This window comes from Pan paniscus, chromosome 14 (genome assembly GCF_029289425.2).
Source record: "Pan paniscus chromosome 14, NHGRI_mPanPan1-v2.0_pri, whole genome shotgun sequence".
NCBI lineage: Eukaryota > Metazoa > Chordata > Mammalia > Primates > Hominidae > Pan > Pan paniscus.
Genome location: NC_073263.2, coordinates 59,687,062 through 59,710,400, shown reverse-complemented (window position 1 = coordinate 59,710,400; position 23,339 = coordinate 59,687,062). Strand labels below are relative to the sequence as shown.

General features: G+C 32.9%; 1 long non-coding RNA gene across 1 annotated transcript; it reads left to right on the top strand.

Annotated features, from left to right (window-relative positions):
* Positions 1 to 1,072: 1,072 nt before the first annotated feature.
* Positions 1,073 to 23,213, top strand: LOC130540709 (uncharacterized). Its single transcript, XR_008954702.2, has 7 exons — positions 1,073 to 1,857; positions 5,477 to 5,549; positions 7,079 to 7,138; positions 12,778 to 12,840; positions 13,436 to 13,567; positions 19,010 to 19,067; positions 22,859 to 23,213. It is a non-coding gene; the product is annotated as an uncharacterized LOC130540709 (long non-coding RNA).
* Positions 23,214 to 23,339: the final 126 nt, after the last annotated feature.

The window sequence follows — 23,339 nt, the reverse complement described above, 5'->3', positions numbered from 1 at the left end:
CAAAACCCCTCTCTAATAAAGGTACACAAATTAGCTGGATGTCGTGGCATGCACCTGTAGTTCCAGCTATTCGGGAGGCTGAGACATGAGAATCACTCAAACCCAGGAGGTGGAAGTTGCAGTGAGTCAAGATCATGCCACTGCACTCCACCCTGGCAATAGAGCTAGACACTCTCCTCTCCCCCCACCCCCAAAAAATTGTTCTGGAGATGGGGGTCTGTGCTATGTTGCTCAAGCTGGTCTTGAACTTCTGGGCTTTAAGTGATCCTCCTGCCTTAGCCTCTGGAGTAGTTGGTATTACAGGTGCAAGCCACCATGTCCGGCTCTTGAACTTATATTTATGAAGTACATGGGCTGAACATTTTCACACATTATCATTTCTCCATCTCTAATATACTTTATTTTTAAAAATAGTTTTAGATGAAAAAAAATTTGGACAATATAGTACAAAGATTTCCCATATACTCTACACCCAGTTTTCCCTATCATTAACATCTCACTTTAGTATGATACCTTGGCATAATTCAGAAACTATTATTGATACATAAATATTTAACATCCATAAATTTCCCATATTTCCTCCGTTTTTTTGTTGTTGTTGAGACAGAGTTTCGCTCTGTCACCCAGGCTGGAGTGCAGTGATGCAATCTCAGCTCACTGCAATCTTCACCTTCCAGATTCAAGCGATTCTCCTGTCTCAGCCTCCTGAGTAGTTGGGATTACAGGTGCCCACCACCATGCCAGCTAATTTTTGTATTTTTAGTAGAGACAGAGTTTCACCATGTTGGCCAGGCTGGTCTCAGACTCCTGACCTCAGGTGATCTGCCCGCCTTGGCCTCCCAAAGTGCTGGGATTACAGGTGTGAGGCACTGTGCCTGGCCTGCTTAGTTTTTACATAATGTCTTTTTTCTATTCCAGAAGACTATCCGAAATACCACATTACATTCAGTTGTCTTGTCTCCTTAGGCTCCTCCTTGCTCTGGCAGTTTCATAGACTTTTCTTGTCTTTGACGACCTTTACAGTTTTAAGGAATGTTACCTACTTTGTAGTCACCCTGCTATTGAAATTTATTTCATGTTTTTCTCATGATAAGACTGAGATCACACTTTATAGGAAAGACCACAGAGGTAAAGTGCCATTTTTTCATCACACTTTATCCCAGGTACATTTTATCAACATGATTTCTGACAGTTGATGTTGACCTTGATTACCTGACTGAGATTGTGTTGTCAAGTTTATCCATTGTAAAGTCATTCTTATTTTTTTTCTGCCTTCTTTTCATATTGTATTTTTGCAGGTCTCTATGTGCAGCCTACACCTTAGAAGTGTGTAGTTATGTTCTTCATTCTTGATGGTAGAATATCTACACTAATTATTTTAAATTCTACTTCATGGGGAATTTGTCTCTTTTCTCCCATTAATTTATTCCAAATTTAATTTATATCATGGATGTGTGTGTGTGTGTTTAAATGTTGGATTATAATCCAATACTACTTGATTTTGTTGCTCAAAATGTTCAGCATTGGCCATTGAGAGCTGATTTTGGCTCCTGTGATCTTTAGACATATCTCCATTAATGTATTTTGTTTCTTTTTCTTTTTTTCGCAGCACGTCCTTACTCTGGCACTACGAAATGCTCCAGACTTGTGTGTATTTCTTGCTCCACCATAGAATCAGCCATTTCTACAAATGTCGCTGGTTTCTTTTATGGAGAATGACATTGGAAACCAAGATCTGACTACTAAGTGTGTTCTTTGCTACTGGGTTGTCATTTCTCTTAAGGCTTCCAAGCTGACAGAGCAAATGAGTATATGACACATCTGATTTTTTATTTGACTGTGGAACTCTGTATCTATGTGAGAGGATTTAATTGTTTCTGATTAAAATTTCTCATAACTAGTTCTACAATGATATTTTAATTACAACTGATACAAAGCCTATAACTTAAAAGATTCTCTTTTGGTATGAGAGAGTGATAAGTTGGTTTGATAAAATTTTTCTAGACATGTCTGAGTTGTTATGTATTTATACTCATTAAAATTTTAGAACTTACTATCAAGACCTTTATGATATACTTTTTGTCCTATAAATTCTGGCATGGTCTTTGCCCCAAATTGCAAAATTTGACATGACTCTAAGAGATCTTCTTCAAAGTCATAAAAAGCAATGAATTTAATAGGAAAGCAGACTCATGATCTTTAGAAGTGAAATTGAAATGCAACTTAAATATCAAGATTTCTGTTGTTTCTATTTGTCAGTTGTCACTTTATTAATTACTATCTACTAAAAAACTGTCAGAATCAGGATTTTGTGAGTCATAAACTCAAAATCATGCTCCTTATGGTATCTATAGAAAATACAACTAATAGACTGAATTTTACTTCCTAGAAGTATATTATGTAAACCTGTTCAACAATAATAAAATTGATATACAAAGTCATTGCCTTTCTTACAGTAAGTTACAACATCGAACTAATTAGATTATTGTTTAGTTTCCGTGTCTCAACTTGTTGCATAATTTAAATGACAAATGTAATTATTTGGTTTTATATTATTTAGAATCTTGTATCAGAAGTTGTGGAATTTCAGAGTTTCTGAAGTATATGGGTTTTAATATAAAAATTAATTTTTGTTTAAAATCAATTTATTACAATATAGATTAATATAGTACAGAAGTTAAAATGGTAAAACAATTCTTAAGCTGTACTTGTGTTTGCTAGGTTAAGTTAAAAGACAAGATTGTCTAAAATATCAGCTTATGAGGTTATGAGGCTACTAAAATCATTTTAAGCCAATATTCTTAAAAATGTCTTCCTCATTCTTACAGTATGTATGTAGTACACAGCCGTTTAACACTTGTATGATAGACACATAATGATCGTGATCATCCGTTTCAGATAATTCTTTGTAAGTTGTCAAATCTTGCTGAAAAGGCATACACTGGAGAAGTGACTTTTTTGCTTGCTTTGCACTTCGCTGACTTAGACAGGGATTTAATAGAAGTTGTAATTGGCTTTTCTGATCGACAATGAAGAGCACATTTCTTACTGCTTTGATTCTCTTTGTGGATTGATAAATGCTGTGAGATATGGTACTGTGCTGAAGTGAAGTGTGCTAATGTGAAGGGAATGTGAGCTAATGACTTACTAAGCACTACAGGGTGGCAATCGCCTCGTTTTTTGGTCCCAGTTCTTTAATGCTTCATTTTGTCCTCTTTTGGAAAGGTTCTTAATCTTTCTGGCTCAATCAACAAAATAAGTACTATATTTACCTGACATATGATACATGACTTGGGTGTAATGGGCCATTTTTGATGGGAAGAGCCAGTACCATTTGTTAAATGATACCCTTGGCTCCTGGAAAAGTTAATAAAGTTTCCCCAAAGCACTTAACCTCCTTCAAATGAATCATTTATACACTAGGAGAAACTGTCTCAATGATTATCGACAGTAGGCCTAACACTTTATAAAATAGATAGAGGATACCAAATCATTTGGTTAACTATCAAAAATCTCTAGATGAAAATCTTGCTACAGATTGATCTTAAATTATTTTAAAATAATTGAATCTGAATGTGGTACTGAAATATTCTTGTTTAACAGTATTTCTTTAAAAGGAACATCTGACTGAACATTTTTTATCATAAGACATTAAGTCTACAAAGAAGATTTAATTTGTAAATGTTTATAGGCTATAATTACTAATTAGTTTTTACCTCCCCCTTCTTTACTGTAAATAGATTCTTTGATCCTCATTTTCTCAGTGGGCATCTAAAATGCCAAATAATTTTTTTTTCCCAAAGGCCTACTTTTATCAATAATAAATTAGGAATGAAGCTTACAAATACAGAGCAACTTACTTATTCCTAGTACATAATTATCCATACAGATGTGCACAATCAGTATGCACATGTGTAAGAAAATACAAATGTGTATGGTTGTCCTTCTTTCTTTCATTTACCTGTATCTACCTATTTACTTATCTGTTTTTACTGTATATGCTTTATTGCAGATATTGTACATCCAAATTAATAGTAAATACTAGTGCCTTCTTTTAAAGTAAAACACGTTTCCTTTTTTCTTTTTTTTTTTTTTTTTGAGAAGGAGTTTCACTCTTGTTGCCCAGGCTAGAGTGCAATGGCGCGATCTTGGCTCACTGCAACCTCCAACTCCCGTGTTCAAGTCATTCTCCAGACTCAGCTTCCTGAGTAGCTGGGATTACAGGCGCCTGCCACCGTGCCCAGCTAATTTTTGTATTTTTTAGTAGAGACAAGGTTTCACTATGCTGGCCAAGCTGGTCTCGAACTCCTGACCTCAGGTAATCCGCCCGCCTCGGCCTCCCAAAGTGCTGGGATTACAGGCATGAGCCACCACACCTGGCCAAAACATGTTAATTTTTAAATATCAAGAGTCTAGATATCATTTGCAATAAGTCAATAAATATTTGCTTGGTTATATAAAGATAGAAGGTGTCACACCAGATATCAAAGTCCTGCCATTCAACTAAATCAAACACTCAGGAGAATGTGACAGCTTGGATTCAGGAATTTAAATTCTGTAATGTAAATTGAGAACTATTTATTATTATTCTCATAATTGTTTACATTTCTGAATTTCAATTTCTTCCTTTCACTATAAAGGAAAACACAGTCCAAAAGGAAAAAAATAAATTTAGTGCTTTTTCAGTTCATAATTCACAAACATTCACATACATGATCTCATTTTACTTCATAACACTCTATGAAGTATAGAAAGCAGACACTATTACCACCATATAGCAGATGAGAAAACCATATTTAAAAAAATTATAATTAATATGCTAAAGACACCTAGGTATCAATAGTAATAATGTATTAGAACAAAGCTTGAACGATATTTTGGGCCCCAATTTTTATCTTGCTGTAAATATTGTTGCTATTATTGCAAATAACATGGATCCTATGACATAAAATATTGTGGCTTAAATGTAAAGGGGCAGAGTATTTTATTTCCAAGCATTTACAAAACATATTAGCTATAATAATTTTTTACCAAAGTATTGTTATACTGTATGCTTAGCTTTCCTTCAATTGAAAAAAAAGTCATTTAAGAAAGAAAAATATGACCATACTTCAGATTAATATAGTTGTACTTCAGTAATAATATTTCATTATTATATTTAAAGATTCAAATCAGAGATTGTAACCCTATAGTATGTTCTCTGTACCAAATCAGGGAGCAAAAGGTTTGTGAGCTACCAAAGAATGCCTATATTTTTAAGACTTTATCAAAATATGCTTCCTCCACTTTTTTTTTTCATCAGTTAATGCTAGGTTGGTTTCATAACAACATCTGGAGAAAGTGCTATTTTCTTTCTAATATGGCAACAGAGAAATTGTGTGTCTCCTCTAAGTATCAAAATCTTTGTATAATCTTTTAATAATATCTATTTTAAAATTATTCTGTATTTTAATATTTCTGTTGTATTTTCCCTAAGATACACTTGCAATTCTTATCAAGTAAAAATACATCAAAGATATCAACAACCACAGATGTATACACCCGACAAGGTATGGAAATTTTTTTTTTGTCTTTTACAATTTTTTTAATAGATTTAGGGGTACCAGTGCAGTTGTGTTATATGGGTATATCATATAGTGGTGAAGCCTGGGCTTTTACTGCAGTCATCACCTGAATAGTGAACATGGTGCCTTATAGGTAGTATTTCATCTCTTATACCCCTCTCAGCCTCCCACATTTCAGAGTCTCCAGTGTCCATTATTTCATTTTGTATGTCCATGTGTACCTATTATTTAGCTGCTACTCAGAAGTGAGGCCAAGTGATTTTTGACTGTTTCTGAATCATTTCACTTAGGATATGGCCTCTAGTTCCATCCATGTTGCTTGCAATAGACATAATTTTATTCTATTTTGTGGTTGAGTAGTATTCCACGATATATGTGTGTGTATATATACAGATATATAGATAGATATAGATATATATATAGATAGATATAGATATATGTAGATAGATACACACACACACACACACACACAACATTGTGTTGTATATATATTCTTATATACCCCACACCCAGTTTTCCCTATTATTCATATCTAACAATAGTGTGTCACATTTGTCACTATTGATTTATTTTGGTAAGTTATTATTACCTAAAATACATAGTTTATTCAAATTATCTTAGTTTTTACCTAATATTCTTTCTCTGTTCCAGGATTCTATCTAGGGTACCATAACATGGAATTTAATATCCTTGACAAACATTATTTGTATATATATGCTTGAATTCCTTTCTGGGCTCTCTATTCTGTTCCATTGGTCTACAATTTCTGTTCTTATGCCAATATCATACATTTTAAGTTAATATAGCTTTATAGTATAACTTGAAATCAGGGAGTGTGATGCCTCCAGGTTTTTTTCTTCTTTTCCTTAAGATTGCTTTTGCCATTTGGGGTCTTTTGTGGGTCCATGCAAACTTCAGAAGAGTTTTTCTATTTCTAGAGAAAAGAAATTTTGATGGGGACTGTATTGATTCTGTAGGTCACTTGGGTGTTATGGACATTTTAACAATATTAAGTATTTGATTCCATGAATATGGAACATTTCTTCACTTATTTGTGTCTTCTTCAAATTATTTCATCAATGTCTTACAGTTTTTAGTGTACAGATCTTTTATCTCCTTGGTTAAATTCATTAAATATTTTTCATGCAATTATAAATATAATTGATTTTCTTAATCTCTCTCTCTCTCTCTTTTTTTTTTTTTTTTTTTTTTGAGACGAAGTCTTGCTCTGTCACCTAGGCTGGAGTGCAGTGGCACGATCTCATCTCACTGCAACTTCCACCTCCTGGGTTCAAGCGATTCTCCTGCCTCAGCCTCCCGAGTAGCTGGGACTACAGGCGTGAGCCACTACGCCCCGCCCTTAATTTCTTTTTTAGGTAGTTTGTTGTTAGTGCACAACTGATTTTCGTATGTTAATTTTCTATCTTCCATTTAGTCATATGTCTACTACTACAATAATTTTTACTCCTTCCACAGCACACTAACTCTGAATTTCTCTTCACAATCATGTATAGAACCGCTGTATATTCTAGCACATCATTTATTGGACCAACAAATACATGGCATCTGGCAAGGTAATTTTGATGAACTATTTAAGTAGCTGTATAATTTCATCTTGACTCTGGTTAGAATGTTTATCATTTGTTACTGTAAGACTGATAAATGGATAATGTCTGTCACTGTCAAAGTACTGGTATTATCTTCATTCATAGGTAAAACATTGTGTATATAATAAGTATGCCTTGTGTGTTGGCATGAGGTAAAACATCATCTGAATATATATTTATTATATCTACAAATTGGTAGGTTGTTTTAGAATTGCAACAGAAATTTAATGAGTTTGAATAACAAATTAACATTTGCTGATTAAAATTAAAGGTTAATTTTTCAATTAGCTAAGTTGCTCTCAGCCAATTCTTCAGATTATTTGGTTCAGATGACTGTCTAGATTCCAATAATTAAGACCTTTTTATTTTTTCAAATATATTGCTTGCTTTTTTTCAAGAACTAATCTCTCTTGCTGAAAAAGTATTTCGAATAGCAGACTTCCTCCCAATTAATTCTGTTATTTGCTTCTTAACTTGTCATCTTGGATTCTTTATTTGTAATTGTTTTGTTCATGTGAATTTCAATGACTCTACTGAATATGTAACACATCATATCTAACTTCAGTGGACATCAGATGGGCTATATATAATGTTGCTTGATTAAAGTCATACTCTTTTGCTCTAAAACTCTGATTCTTTTATTGACTCATCATATTTTAATAAAATTGAATTAAAATGCAGAAATGTGTTAAGACTAATAATGTATTACCAATCCTCACATGCTATTGTATTTTAGAAATTAGATTCTATATAATCAGCCTGATTCTTCCCATCACCTATCTTAATGAATCTCACCCAAAGCTATGTATTTCAGAAAAGATGAGAATTTTCATCCAGACAAAACATGCTCTAAATAAGAACTGAGAACACTGCCTGTTTGGAAGAAAGAAGACTAGTGCTTAAAAATCTTTCTCTTATATGTATGACTTTGAGCCACTTAAAATTTCCAAGTCTAAATTTCTTCCTTTGAAAATGGGAATGAAGCTTATCTTTGAGTGCTCTTAATATTAATAAATTATATATGTAAAGTACTTTAGATGATTCTTAAGATAGACGTTCTGAAATAAATATTATTTGTTGTATAACCCGATAATATATTAGAATAAATTATTATTCTAATAATATAATGGCACTATTACTATAAAATAGACTATTTTTTAAGGTCAAGTTGCATGAATTCAATGAACACTGAGTGCATCTTATATACCAGCTATTAAGCTCTTGGGATTGAATAAGAGTAAACAAAAATCTTTGTTCTTATATCTCGGCTCTCATAAAGTTTATAATCTGGCAGGAATGAGGAATACAGACAATATATAAATGTATGGTAACTAAATGCATTTATAATAACAATATATAAAAAATATATAGTTTGTCAGACAATAAGTTTTATTTTTAAAAAATCAGGAAAGGGGAATATGGAGTGGTTGGTGAGAACTGTGGATTAAATTTAAAAAGTGATGTAAGATAAAATGTCACTGATAAAGAGATTACAGTTTTCTAATGCTGGAATATATTCATTTGTTCATTCATATTTTCTCACTTTTTATTTTAATTTTGTTTAAACTTTAGAGTAGTTGAAAGAATAGTACAATGAATATTCTCACAATCTTCACCTAAAATTAATAATTTTTAACATTTTGTCACATTTGCTTATCATTTTCTCTGAATATATATATATATGAATAAGTATGCCTTGTGTGTTGGCAGGACTATATATATATATTCAAAGCATATATATATATATATTCAAAGCATATATATATATATATTCAAAGCATATATATATATATGCTTTTGTTTCCTAGATGAAGTATTACAGAATAAGTAACAGAGAGTAATACTCTTTAATTCTAAATCTTCAAGTCCCTACCCCCTAAATACAAGAATATACTCCTACATATCAATAATTATGCTCCTTAAATTTTAAATAACATTTTATTATATCCAGCCAATATTCAATGTAACCTAGTATCACAACATTATTATTGACAGCTGTGTTTTGTTTGTTGCTTGGTGTAGGATATCATGAGATGGTCATTATCACTTGCTACATTAAAACAAAGCAATACAGTTGCTTGAAACACCAGTGGTTTATTATTTCTTATGACTCTGTTGGTCCGGAGTTTGGGCAAGCCTCAGCTGGTTGGTCCATTTGCTACACATGATGTAGTCTGGGGTCACTCACATAGCTACAGTCAACTCAGAGACGGATCGAGGCTGGAATATCCATGTGGTTACTAGTTATTCAGAAGTCTAGCCCGAACTTTCTTATATGATGGCAGATGGGATCCAAGAGCAAAGACAGAGATTCCTAGACTCTTAAAGTCTTGGCTGAGAATGGCTATGCTTCACTTCTGCTTCAGTTTATGATTCAAAGCAATTCAGAAATCCAACCTAGGTTCAAAGAAAAGGGAATTTGTTCTGCCTCTTGTTGGAAGGAGGTACAAAGAATTTGTCGTCATTTAAATTCTATTATATCAAGGATCCCACATTGCATTAAGATTAAAGATATATCTCTTTGTCCCATTTTGATCTAGAGCAGCAATACTCCTTTTAAAATTGTAGCTCCTTTTAAAATTGTATTTTTTCATGACAATAACATTTTGAGGTCTATCTGTTAATAGGAGTCTTATATAATACCCCAGTAATCCGGATTTGTCTAATTATTTCATCATTATTTATTAAACATTTTGGTTAAGATAGTATATAAGTAATATTGTAAACTTTTCAATACATTAGAAGGCAATTTTTACTGGGCTCATTTTTCCCCATTCATTTCTTTTGTTTAAGATAAGATCCACCATAATTAACCCTTTAAAGCTACCACTCCACATGGTAACTAGTAAGTGTTTGTGGGTATTTAAATCATGTGTGTTCCCGGTTTTCTATCACCCTTTGACTTAATGTATTTTAACACACATTGGTTATCCTTCCCTGAATTGATCATTACATAAAAGTTACAAAATATTTTCTAATTCTATAATTTATTGTATATCGTGATGTTCTTCTATAAAGAGTAGCCTTTTTTCCTTCTTTTCAGTATCACTATGAATTCTTTTTATACAAATATTATAACTTATTATCACGATTTCTCTTTATTTATTTTTAAATAGCATTATTTCATACCACGCAATTCATACCATACAACCTCATACCATACGATTAAGCCATTTTAAGTTTGAAGATTTTTGTAAACTTATAGAGTTGGATAATCATCATCAAAATCCACTTTTAAAATATTTCCATCATACCAAAACATTATTTTGTGGCCACTTAGAGTCAATCTCACTACAACTTCCAGTCACAAGCAACCACCTATCTGCCTTTTTTCTCCATAGGTTTTTTTCTGTTTCATGTAAATGATATTATACAATATTTACACTCTTATTTCTGGCTTCTTTCAGTTAGCATAATGTTTTCAAGGTTTATCCATGCCTTTGAATGTATTCCTAGTTTGTTCCACTTAAGTGGTGAATATTTCATTGCATGAATATACTATATTGTGCTTATTTATACACCAGTTTATGTTTAGGCTGCTTCAGTTTTTAACATTTGTGAATATATTGCCTTGAACATTCAGTGGAAGTCTTTTTGTGGATATTCATTTTTATTTCTCTTGGGTAAATACCTTGAATGCAACAGGTGGGTTAATATGGTAATTATATGTTTCACTTTCTAAGAAACTATTCTATTTTACACTCCCATCAGCAATGCATGATGGTTTTATTACTATTTCTGATGATAAATTGTCCAATGTTTGGACAATTGAAATTATAAGAAAATTAGGACAAAGACTTAAAGGTCTAAGGAAGTGAGCCCTACATATATTTGGGGAAAAGCGTTTCCTGCAGAGGGAAAACAAAGTGCAAATGCCAATGCAGAACACAGCAGCGCGGCTAGAAACAGTGAGCCAGGGAGAAATTACAAAGAGATGAGTTCAGAGAGATAACAGGACCATATTTTTCAGGACCTTGTAGTCCATTGTAAGTACTTTTGCTTTGACACTGAGTGTGGTAGGGGAATAACAGAGGGTTTAGAGAAAAGGATTCACATGATCAAACTTATGTTTTAACAATACCACTTTAGGTCCTAATTTTAAATTATATGAGTGTGACAAGGAGGGAAGCAAGGATATTCGAGAACCAGTATTGCATAGTTAGTGTGACAGTGGAGGGTGGATTGTGGCAAAAAAAAAAAAAAAAAAAAAAAAAAGCAAAGAATGAGATCTAAGAGTGATTAATGCATTCATTGAAAAACTGGGACCTTTTTTGTGTGTGTGTGATGAATGAAACTATTGTGATGAGCCTGATGGTCTAACCTGCTGCAAGTTCTGGGAGATGAACTATGGAATCCAAATCCTTACACGTTCAAATCTAGTGGAGGTTACTACCTGCTCCAGTAAATGTTAATGAGACTATCCTATGTCTGGTTGGCTGCAATTCCAGGACACTGGCAGCAAATCCAGGAATCTCCTAATTGGTTGAAACAAATTTGGTTGATGGTATATGTGAAGCTGGGGCAAGGAGGACACCTGGGATGCTTCATCTTCCCTCCTATAAGATGACTGTCAGGTCCTTGCACAGTTTCAGGCTCTTATATTCCTCAGAAGAAAATAAAACGGTCCAGCCAGACTCCTCTTTCAGAATAGTCATTATAAGAAAGAGGAGTCCATTACTCTCTTACTATATCCTAATAAAGTTTTGTGGTGACTGTTACATTGTCATTAACTGTGTTTTGCAGAGCAAACAAGATTCTCTGATAGGTCAGAGAAAGAGAAGAGTAAGAGATGACCCTAAAATTTTTGTTCTGAACAACTGGAAGAGGGGAAAAAATAAAGAAAGGAAGAATGAGTTGATAGAAAAATATAATATTAGTTTTAGGTTAGCATTAGATTGGAATAGATTACTATTAGCATTTTTCTTAGATGTATGAAGTTTGAGGAAAAAATTGAATTTATTCTATATGAGAAATGCAATCATTCAATCTAAGGCAGTTTGTTAATGTTTTTACATGGATTTTTCAGGATTTCAAAGTCAGTCACTAACTTTGAACTCTTGTTTTGGGGTTCCCATAAAATCCTCTCTACCCCACCCATGATCTCTAGCATGGTATCTCACATAGCCTAGCTTTTTCCGGAGTTCAAATATTTTTTTTTTGCCATTATCTCCATTAGAACTATATAGGTTTCTCTCCTGGATCCTTCCTCCTGCTAACTAATCAATAAAATAATCCTCTCACTCATTCCTTTGCTGAAAAACATTTATTGTAAGTGTACTTAAGAATGTCTTGTGTTGCATAAAATGATAAATGAAGGACAAAGGGTCAGTTTGTTCATAGCATGGGGGATGGGGTGACGTGGGGAAGAGGAGCCTTGTGATAAATAAGTAAACAAAAATGTTAAATATTTGAAAAATTATAAAGCATATTCATTATAGAGATAATTCAGTGTTTTATTATGAAGAATATTAAGAAATACACCAGTAAGAAGGTAATATTTAGGCTCATACTTGAAAAATAAAAATAAAAAGCAAAAAAGAGCCTTCTGAGCAAAGGATTTGAACATTGTTAAGGTTTAATAATGGAAAAACCTTGTTCACTTTCAGGAATTGAAAAGTGGCTTGTCTATCTGGAATACAGGGAGGTAGGAGTTGAAATGGGATGGGAAGGTAAGCAGGGTCCAGATTTCTACAGAGCTTTGCAGACTGTAATTTATAAAGGGGTTTACATGCTATTTTACATTTAAAGGAAAGCTATTAAAATGTTTTTTAAAGGGAAAAGGAGGAGTAGAATCTGGATGTGGATTAAACTTTCCTCATAAATACTTTTAAATGATGTCTTTATTGAAATGCGAAGAATGTTATTAATAAAAAGTAAGAAATTATAGAGATAATTTGGAGCACTCAGTTGTCTAAGTAGAAGATGAAGTGCCTGGGACTGTTAAGAAGGTATGGAAATAGAGAGAAGTACATGGAACTAAGATAAATTTTGGAAATAGAAAATTTTTACATAAAAGAATTCATTGAAAGATTAGCCACTGGGGAAGGGGGGGGTTGGTGATAGAGTAGAATCGAGTATGGTTTTTGAATTCTGGTTCATCTGGAAATGCTCAAGAGGAATGGATTGACGTGTGTGTGTGCACATGCTTGTGCATGTGTGTGCGTTTTATCTGTGGGACATGCAAGGGACAATGTCTATTGAAAAGTAAATAAGCAAATATAGATGTCAAATATATGGCCTATAGTTTTTTTACTTTTATTTTAGAGTCATCTGTATGCAGAGGAGGTATAAAGTCATGCAAATGGATAAGATTTCAAGAAGAAAGAAGAAAAAGGTAGGCTCTGAGTTTGGAGAGTTGAATGAGCCTACAGAGATAATGAAGTTGTTGCTGGAGAGGTAAGATGAAAATGAAGAGTGAGTGCTTCAGGGAAAACAAGGAGCTTGTTTCAAAAAAGAAATATCAACTGTGTTAATGTTTCTAGGAAGTCAAACAGTATTTGAAACCGAGAAATCAGAAATATGAAATCATGCTTGGCAACATGGAATTCATTACTGAACTTTAATCTTGTAGAATACTAATGGAGAATAGTTTAACTTTATCTACTACTGGACACAGGACATAATATAAAGTGTACAGTGTTAATTCTGAAGTATCATTTTTAGTTATACTTCTAAATTTTACCTGCTCATATTAACTTTAGAAAAATGAACTGGACAATTTTGGTATTGAAATTTTCTTTTTCTTGAAACACCTGTCTGCTTGTCAGTATGTGTTGCAAGAGTATCTCAATCTATTCTCTGCCAGGTAGTAAAAGGGACCTTATTGAATATACTAGTTCAGGGATAAAGTATCCAGCAGATCTTTGCCATATTTCTCATGATTATGTACCCACTGTATAAGTTGCTTATTGCTGCTATAATAATATACCACAGAGTTAGTGCCTTAAAATAACAAACATTTGTAATTTTCTAGTTCCAGAAATCAGAATTCTAAAATGTGTTGCAAGTGTTGCATTCCTTCTGAAGGCTCTAAGGGAGAATCTGTTTATTTGTATTTTCCAGCTTCTGGGGGCTGTCTAAGTCCCTTGTCTGGTGGCTACTTTCCTCTATTTTCAAAGCCAGCAACAGTGGGTTGCATGGCTAGCTCTTTTATCCTGCTTCTATTGTCACACTTTTTTTCTCTGCCTACAGTCTAGAAATATTTTCCACTTTCAAAGACCCATGTGATTACATTGGTTCTATGTGGATAATCCATATGTAGCCTCCCTGTTTCAAGATCATTAACTTAAGCATATCTGTAACGTCCTGTTACTATATAAAATAATACATTTACAGGTTATTAGAGATTAGGCTGTGGATGTTTAGTGGGGTAGGCAGTACTCCTCCTCCTCCAATCAACCTTAGTATGTATTGCTCAGCTGATTCCAACCTTGGATGATAAAGAGGGGGTATATATTGGCCAACTAAAACATTAACACAATATAATGACTAAAATGGAAATTTCAGATAAAATGATGGGTGAAGAGGCAAAAAAAACTATGTAATATCATGTTAGTCACTATCAAATGGACACTACATCAAGTTTACACACATGCACCTCTAAAACTACTTTGGCTTAATATGTTTTTTCTTTCCTTGCATCAGTATTTCTATAAAAATGAAATATATAATAAATTGTGAGAAAACTAACCTTATATCTGAACAACGTCTTGGATTTTGTTTGTTTCTTAGCCTTGTTGTTCAACTCCCTGATTTCTTTTGTCAAGAGAGAATGGCTATGTAGGGATACAGAGAATTAGCATACTGTTAAATATTATGCCATTCTGGAGTGTGCAGCTATATACATTCAGTTTTATAAAAATCCAGTAGTGTACAATAGGCCTAGTGGCCCAATCACTCTGTCACTCCAAATAATGACACCATTTTTTTAGTTGGTATTCATGAACATGAAATTAGCCATTTTGAATTGAACCATCCAGTGGCATGCAGTACATTCAAACTGTTGTACAGTCTTCACCTCTGTCCAGTTCCAAAATATTTTCATCACCTCAAAGGGAAATCTTATATCCATTAAACAGTTGCTCCCCATTGCCCCTTCTGTTAACCAATATGTTGTCTCTATGGATTTACCTATTCTATTTATCTCATACAAATGAAATCATACAATGCATGATTTTTGTGTCTACCTTCTGCCTCAGCACACTATTTTAGAGGATCATCTATATGTAGCCTGAGTGTTGACCATCTTTTCATGTGATTGTTGGTTGTTTGTGTATCTTCTTTGAATAAATATTTATGTAAGTTTTGCTCATTTAAAAATTGTCTTCAAATCATTGAGTTGTAAGAGTTATTTATATACTCTTAATATTAAACCTTTCTTAGGTACATGATTTGCAAGTATTTTCTCCTATTCTGTAGGTTGCAGTTTCAACTTTTTCAAAATGCCCTGTGATAGTCAAACATTTTTAATTTTGATAAAGTCTTACTTATCTTCTTTTTAGTTGTGGCTTGTGCTTTGGTGTTATATCTAAGAAGTCATTGCCAAACACGAGGTCATGAAGATTTATTGCCTCCACAACGTCTTCTGTCTTCTTCTAATTTTTTAAAGGTTTTAGCTCTTATATTTAAGTAATTGATCCCTTTTAACTTATTTTAACACATAATGTGATGTAGAGGTCCAACCTTTTCTTTTTTGGATGTGGATACCAACTTGCCCCAGCACTACTTTTTGATGAGACTATTTCTCTTCATTGAACAGTCTTGTCATGCTTGTCAAAAATAAATTGGCTAAAGATACATGAGCTTATTTCTTGACTCTCAATTTTATTCCCTTAATCTATATGTCTGTTTTTATACTAGTACCACACTGTTTTGATTACTGTAGTTTTATTGAAGTTTTGAAATCAAGGAAATATGAATGCTCTTTCTTTTCTTTTTTAATGCTTTTGTTATTCAGGGTCCCTTGGTATTCCGTGACTTTGAGGCACAGATTTTCTATTTCTGTAAAAAACGCTGTTTGATTTCTAATAGAGATTACAATGAATCTGTAGCTCAATATTAGCAGTATTCTCACTTTATAAAGTCTTCTAATCTATGAACATTTCTGCTTATTTTTGTCTTTAATTTCTTTCAGCAGAGTTTTCAGTATACACGTCTTTCATCTCTTTGGTTAAATTTATTCCTAGGTATTTTATTCTTTTGCAAGCTATTATAAATGAAATTGTTTTCTTAATTTTATTTTCAGATTGCTGATTGATTGGTGGCAAAACACAATTTTGTGTATTGAAACTATTCTGTAACTGACCTCATTTATTAGCTCTAGTAGTATTTTGTTTTTTTCTTGGGATTTTCTGTGTATAAAATTATGTCATCTCTAGTAGAAACAGCTTAAATTGTTTCTAACTGGGATGCCATTTTTTTTCTTTTTCTTGCCTACTTTCATATATATATATGGCAAACTTCTAATACAATGTTGAATATTGGTGGTGAAAAAGGTTATTCTTATCTTATTCCTGATCTTAGGGGCAAAGCTTTCCACATTTCACCTTTGTGCATAATGTAAGCTGTGAGTTTTTCATAAATGTCCTGTATCTTGTTAAGAAAATTCCTTCCTATTGCTAGATTATTGAGTTTTTTTTCTATCATAAAAAGTGTTGGAATCTGTCAAATTTTTTTTCTTTTAAAAATGTTCCTTAGTTCTATTAATGTGTGTATTACTTAGATTGATTTTCTCTATTTGAACAACCCTTGTATTACTGGGATAAGTCCCACTTGTTTCATGGTGTATAATACTTAAAATATGCTATTAAATTCCATTTGCCTGTATTCTGTTAAGGATGTTGGCATGAAATTCACAAGAGCTATTGGTTGGTTGTCTTTTTTTCTTGACATATCTTTGTCTGCATTTGGTATAGGTCATACTGGCATCATAGAATATGCTAGTACATGTGATTCCTCTTTAATTTTTAAATAGAGATTGAAGAAGATTGGTGTTACATCTTTAGATATTTTGTAGAAATCATGAGTGAAACCATTTGATCTTGGACTTTTCATTGCTGAAAGTTATTATTATTACTATTACTATTGCTGGTTAAATCTAATTTCTTCTCACAGGTTTTCAGATTTTGTTTTTTCATAATCCAGTTTTTGTAGATTGTGTGTTTCTAAACATTTGTCTATTGCTCTTTGGTCACCAAGTTTGGTGTACATTTGTTCATAATTGTTTTTATAATCCTTTATATTTCTATAAGGATAAATAGGGATGGCCTCACTTTCATTTCTGGTTTTGGTTATTTGTGTATTCTCTCTTTTTACTTTGTATTTAAAGCTAAAGTTTTGCCAGTTTTTTTGACCTTTTCCAAGAGCCAATTTTGTGTTTCATTCTCTTTCTATTCCCTATTTTATTTGTTTCAGCTCTAATTATTAATATTCCATCATTCTGCTAGTTTTGGGTTTAGTTTTCTCTTATTTTTCTAGTAACCATGGTGTAAAGTTGAGTTATTGATTTGAGATATATCTTTGTAGTTTTAAATTTAATATTTAGTGCTTTAAATTTCCCTTCAGAACTGCTTTCACTGCATTCCATGTTTCTATATGTTGTGTTTTTGTTTTTATGTTTTACATGATTTAAATATTTTCAAATTCCTTGAAATTTATTTTATGGCCTGAAATATTCTGGAGACTGTATAATGTGCACTATAGAAGAATGTACTCTCTGCTGTACTGGGAGAGTGTTCTGTATATGGCTTTTGGGTCTCACTAGTTTACAGAATTTCTCACATTCTCTATTATTCATCTTCTATCTACCCATTATTAAAAGCAGTGTATTAAATTCCCCATTTTCTTAGTAGAAATGCTTATTTTTCCCTCCAATTCTGTCAATGTTTGCCCCATATGTTTCGGGAGTTCTGTTGTTTGGTGCATATACATTTATAATTGTCACATCTTCTTGATGGATTCATTTTTTGTCAATATATACTCTTCTTATTTCTTGAAATATCTTTTGACTTAAAGTCTATTTTGTATCGTATTAATATAACCAACTCAGTTTGCCTTTGATTACTATTTGCAAGGAGTATCTTTTTTTTCTTCCATTTTTCACTTTCAAATTATTTGTGATTTTGGATCTAAATTTAAAAGACTGTTATTTATATCAACTCTGCCTCTCTCTGTATTATGATTGGAGAGTTTAATCCACTTATATTTAAAGTAATTACTGATAACAAGGGGCTTCTGCCATTTTGTTATTTGGTTTTTTCTGTCATCCCTTCTTTGTCATTTCCTACATCACTGCCTTCTTTTATGTTTAATAGATTTTACCATACCATTTTGATTCTCTTCTTATTTCCTTTTGCAAACAATTTTTAGATATTTTCTTAGGGATTACTATTAAAATTCTAAATTCATAACAATCTACTTTAAATAGATACCAACTTAGCTTCAATAGCATTCAAAAACTGTGCTCTTATACAAATCTATCCCACATTTTTTGTCACAAATAGTATCTTTATATAATTTGTACCCATTAATATAAATTTATAAATACTGTTTTATATATTTGTCTTTCAAAATATGTAGGAAATAGAAAGACGAGTTGCAAACTAGAAGTGTAATAATAGAGATTTATATTTAGCTGAAGGACACCTTTTAGTATTTCTTACAGGGCAATTCTGTTAGCAAATGAAGTTTATTAGCTTTTGTTTATTTAGAAAGGCCTTTTTCCTTTATGTTGGAGGATTATTTTGCCAGATATAGAATACTTTTGGTGAATATAGAATTTTGGGGTGAGTTTTTTTCATTCTTTTGGCACTCTAAAAATGTCTTCTCACTCTTTTCCAGCCTCCATAACTTCTGTTGAGAAATCGGCCTTAATCTTATTGATGATGACTTTCACGTGGTGAGTTTCTTCTCTCATGGTTCCTTCAAGGTTCCATCTTTGTCCTTGGCTTTTCACAATCTGTTTATAACGTGTCACCATGTTAATATCTTTATGTTTATTCTTCATGTACCTCACTGAGCTTCTTGATGTGTAAATTCATGTCTTTTTAAATATCTGAGACATTTTCAGTCATTACTTCTTCAAATATTATTTCTTCCCACTTCTCTCCATTTTTTCCTCTGAGATTCTCATTATGCGTATATTGGCATGCTTGATAGTGCCCCACAGGTCACCTAGTCTGTTTACTTTGTTCATTCCTTTTTCTTTCTTCTGCTCAGACTCATTAATTTAAATTTTTCCTGTCTTCAACTTCTCTGATACTTCTTTCTGACTACTCAATTCTACTACCAAAACCCTGTAGCATGTTTATACATTTTAGTTCTTAAAATATTTATCTGTAGAATTTCTGTTCGATTTCTATTAAAGTTTGGTCTCTTTATTAATATTCTCTATTTGTTAATACATTGTTCTCTGGGTTTTCTTTAGCTCTTTATCTATGGCTTCTTTTAGCTCTTTGAGAATATTTAAGGCAGGTGATTTAAAGTGTTAGTCCAGTAAGTCCAATGTCTATACTTTCTCAACGATAGTTTCTGTTCATTTCTTTTGCAAAGTGGCAACACTTTCTTCTTTCTTTGTATGCCTTTGATTTTGTTGTTTGTTTTTGTTGGGCATTTTGAATACTATAATGTGGTAGCTTCAGAAGTCAGATTCTTTCCCTTCTTTAGGGTTTTTTGTTGTTGTTTATTTTCATAAGGTATAGATGGTTACTTGTTTAGTAACTTTTATAAAGTCTTTTTTGTCATATAGTCTGTATTTTCTGTCACGTGTGGTCTCTGATGTCTCTGTTTCTTTAGTGTGTGTTCAACTAGTGTTTTTAACAGATTTCTCTCTGAGCAACACAAGAGGAAAAATTAAAATAAGAGAGAGAGAGAAAGAGACAGAGAGAGACAGAGAAGAGGAAAAGAAAGCAAAAACAAAACAACAAATATAATCTCAGTCTTTGCTTATAGTATATGCTGGGGCCTTCAACACTTAGTAAGGCAGTTTATAACTCTGCTGTCACTGAGACTAGAGATTACCTAAAGTTGAAAGCTTAGAGTCTCCTCAGGATTTTTGTGTGCATACATTATGCTCTGGGTGTGCACGTGGCTTTCTCTATACCCCATATAATCAGGCATTTTTGAATGGCCTAATTTTGCAAAGAAATCCTCCCCCCAAATTTTTCCTCCAAGGCTTTTGATGTTCTATTGTATGCTTCAACTGTAATGTCGCCCCAGGTGGCTGCAGTTTGTTCATTGGCCTTACAATGTTTTTGGGAAATGTCCCCTGCTTTGTGGTCCAGTGTGAGTTTCAAGTTAGAAAAACCAAAGACAAATGACTTGTGTCAGTCCTTCAGGTAGCTTCTAAACAGGTTGAAACAGACAAACACAATTCTTTGGGAATAAGGTCTGAAACAGAGCCTCTGGTCACAGGAACCAGAGTCCCACATTGGAAATGGTGTCTTAGAAGAAATAGCCAAAAATTAAATATTATTGATAGTCTTTAAAATACATTTTTACAAGTAATTTGCTCAAATTTAGATTCTAACAAGGTATACATATTTGTTTTCTATCATAAATGTATTGCAAATAAATTTATGTTTTCTTTTAAAATATCCCACATCATACTTTTTACTTTGATTCGTCAAGGGGTCATTTCACTTTATATAAATAATAAGTCATCCTTAAAATGTGATGAGATTCAGAGAAGTTTTGGCAAACTTCCTTCACAGGTTGTTCTGGGTGCTTCATGTTTAGCACCACATCCAGAGGAACAAAATCTATTTTTAGTGGTTAGGACTGCAAATAGCTCCACTGCAAGATTTTCTTTAAACCTTTCATGTCATAATTTTATAGTCCTTATTCTTTGCCTGATTCAATCATTTCATTACCGTTGATAACCGTGGCTTTCTAGTTCTATTATTTATCCTACATTTATTAGTTATAATTCTTCAGTAAAGATTTTCCCCTCATCAACGAAGACCATTTGGAAAGGCAAAAAAAAACCTAATGCTTTGTTTTGATAGTTTATAAGTTTGTTTTTGGTCTTTTTTTCCTACTTTTTTGAGTTAATATCATAACTTTTTATATAGTCAGTGTTTGCTCAATAGTATTCATCATTATTTTTGATGCTCAAATTATTCATCATTGGCCTATAGGTGCTCCCTTATGTGGGCTTGTGTATCTTTAAAATATATGTAACTTCTTTTTCTTCTTCTTCTTCTTTTTTTTTTTTTTGAGACGTAGTCTTGCTTTGTCGCCCAGGCTGGGGTGCAATGCCATGATCTTGGCTCACTGCAACCTCCACCTCCTAGGTTCAAGTGTTTTTTCTGCCTCCACCTCCCGAGTAGCTGGGATTCCAGGCATCCGCCATCATGCCCGGCTAATTTTTGTATTTTTAATGGAGACGGGGTTTCACCATGTTGACCAGGCCGTTCTGGAACTCCTGACCTCAGGTGATCTGCCCGCCTTGACCTCCCAAAGTGCTGGGATTACCGGTGTGAGCCACCGCACCCGGCCAAAATATATATAATTTCTAAACACTAAAAAAGGTGTTTTTTACAGCCCTGAAATGTTTTTCTTTGTTGCACTTATAAAGCATTAAAACACACGTAAAAACAACAGCTTTTCACATTATATGAATACTAGCTTGTTTTTATTTGTAGATAAAATAAAGCAAACAAATACAATAGTTATATAATTTTGTATAATGCCTCTTGTTATTTCCATTTTGTCTGACTATTAATATTAGTCTAGAGAAAGGCATGGCAGTGATTTAATTTCTATAAATTGATTAGAGTTTAAAGGCAGCAAACATTCAGGGAGCCACTTCATTCTATCTCTGAGTATTGTTTTCTGAGTCCTCTCTTCAAATCAGCTTGCTGAAGGATAAGAGCTTGCCCCTTTTATTCAGGTAAAGTCAACTCAATATGAAACATAAAAGTTATTGTATTTCTCATTTTTTGAGTGATGCTTAAAGCATTAAAAAATAGTTGGGTAGCTATAAAGCATTGTATCATAACTTCTCAGCAATTGTATTTCTAAGCAATTTAAAAATAAATTCTGCATTTAAATTATTTATGCATTTTGTGCTGACCTTTTGATAAAACATACAGTGGTAGATGGGGTGATGATGTTTTGATATATCAAGGCCAGGAATGCTTTCAAGGAGAGAAAAGCAAATTAAAAGCTTGAGAATTATGTTAATTCAATTGTTGTATTCTTTAAAAGTTTTTACTTTTGGTAATACATCTGTTGCTTCTCTGTGTTATCCAGAGGATTTTATTCTAACAAATCCACAATTAATGTATAGCATTTAGTCTCTAAATTACTCCTCAGAGAAGGTAATATTGATCAATTATAACTCTATATCACTAAATTTTCAAATAAATATTAAAGAAACTCACAAGCTCACTCATCCCTGTTATGCATTTGGAAACCTATAATGAAAGAAGGTATGAAATTATTCTGAAAACTTCTAGAGAAATTACAGGATTACATAGCCACCTGAATACAAAACAGCTTTTTACAAAACATATTCATTCAAATAAAAATAAGGGAGATTGTTTCTTTTTTACTGCTGTTGTTCTTATAAAGTATTATTTCTTTTTCTTTTATTTGTGAAAAATCAGTACTGTAGTAGGAAAGAAATCATGTGTGCAAGCAGCTGTTTATTTCATGGAGATTGTGAAAAAGTTTCCATTAATACAGATCCTCAGATATCTGCCTCTAGATCCCAGATGAGCACCAGTTGCAGCAGTCAAACATCATCTATCTGTATATCAAGATAAATTATGAAAGGATTATATACCACCTGTCTAAATGACAAAGAGAAGAAAGGTAAGTAGCCTGGAAGAAAGGAAGTGACTTAGAGGCCCCTAATGTTTCCCTAAGCAAGAATAAACTTCAGCCAGACTTCCTGGCTCTAGGCCCCTGCCCACCAAGTTCTTAGAACATTTACTTTAGAAAACTTGTAATTATAATCTTTTTCTCTGCCCATTTGATGTGAAAATCTTTTAGAAAGCCTTTACCTAGCTTCAGTAATCAGGACTTTTTTTTTCCTCAAATACCTGGCAGCCATCTCTTTGAAATGTAATCATCAAGAAAGATGGAATCTCTACCTCCCAATGTCTTGGGAGAGTAGGAGCTTGACCTCTGTGATCCCCTTGCACTAAATTGCAAAACTACCTCC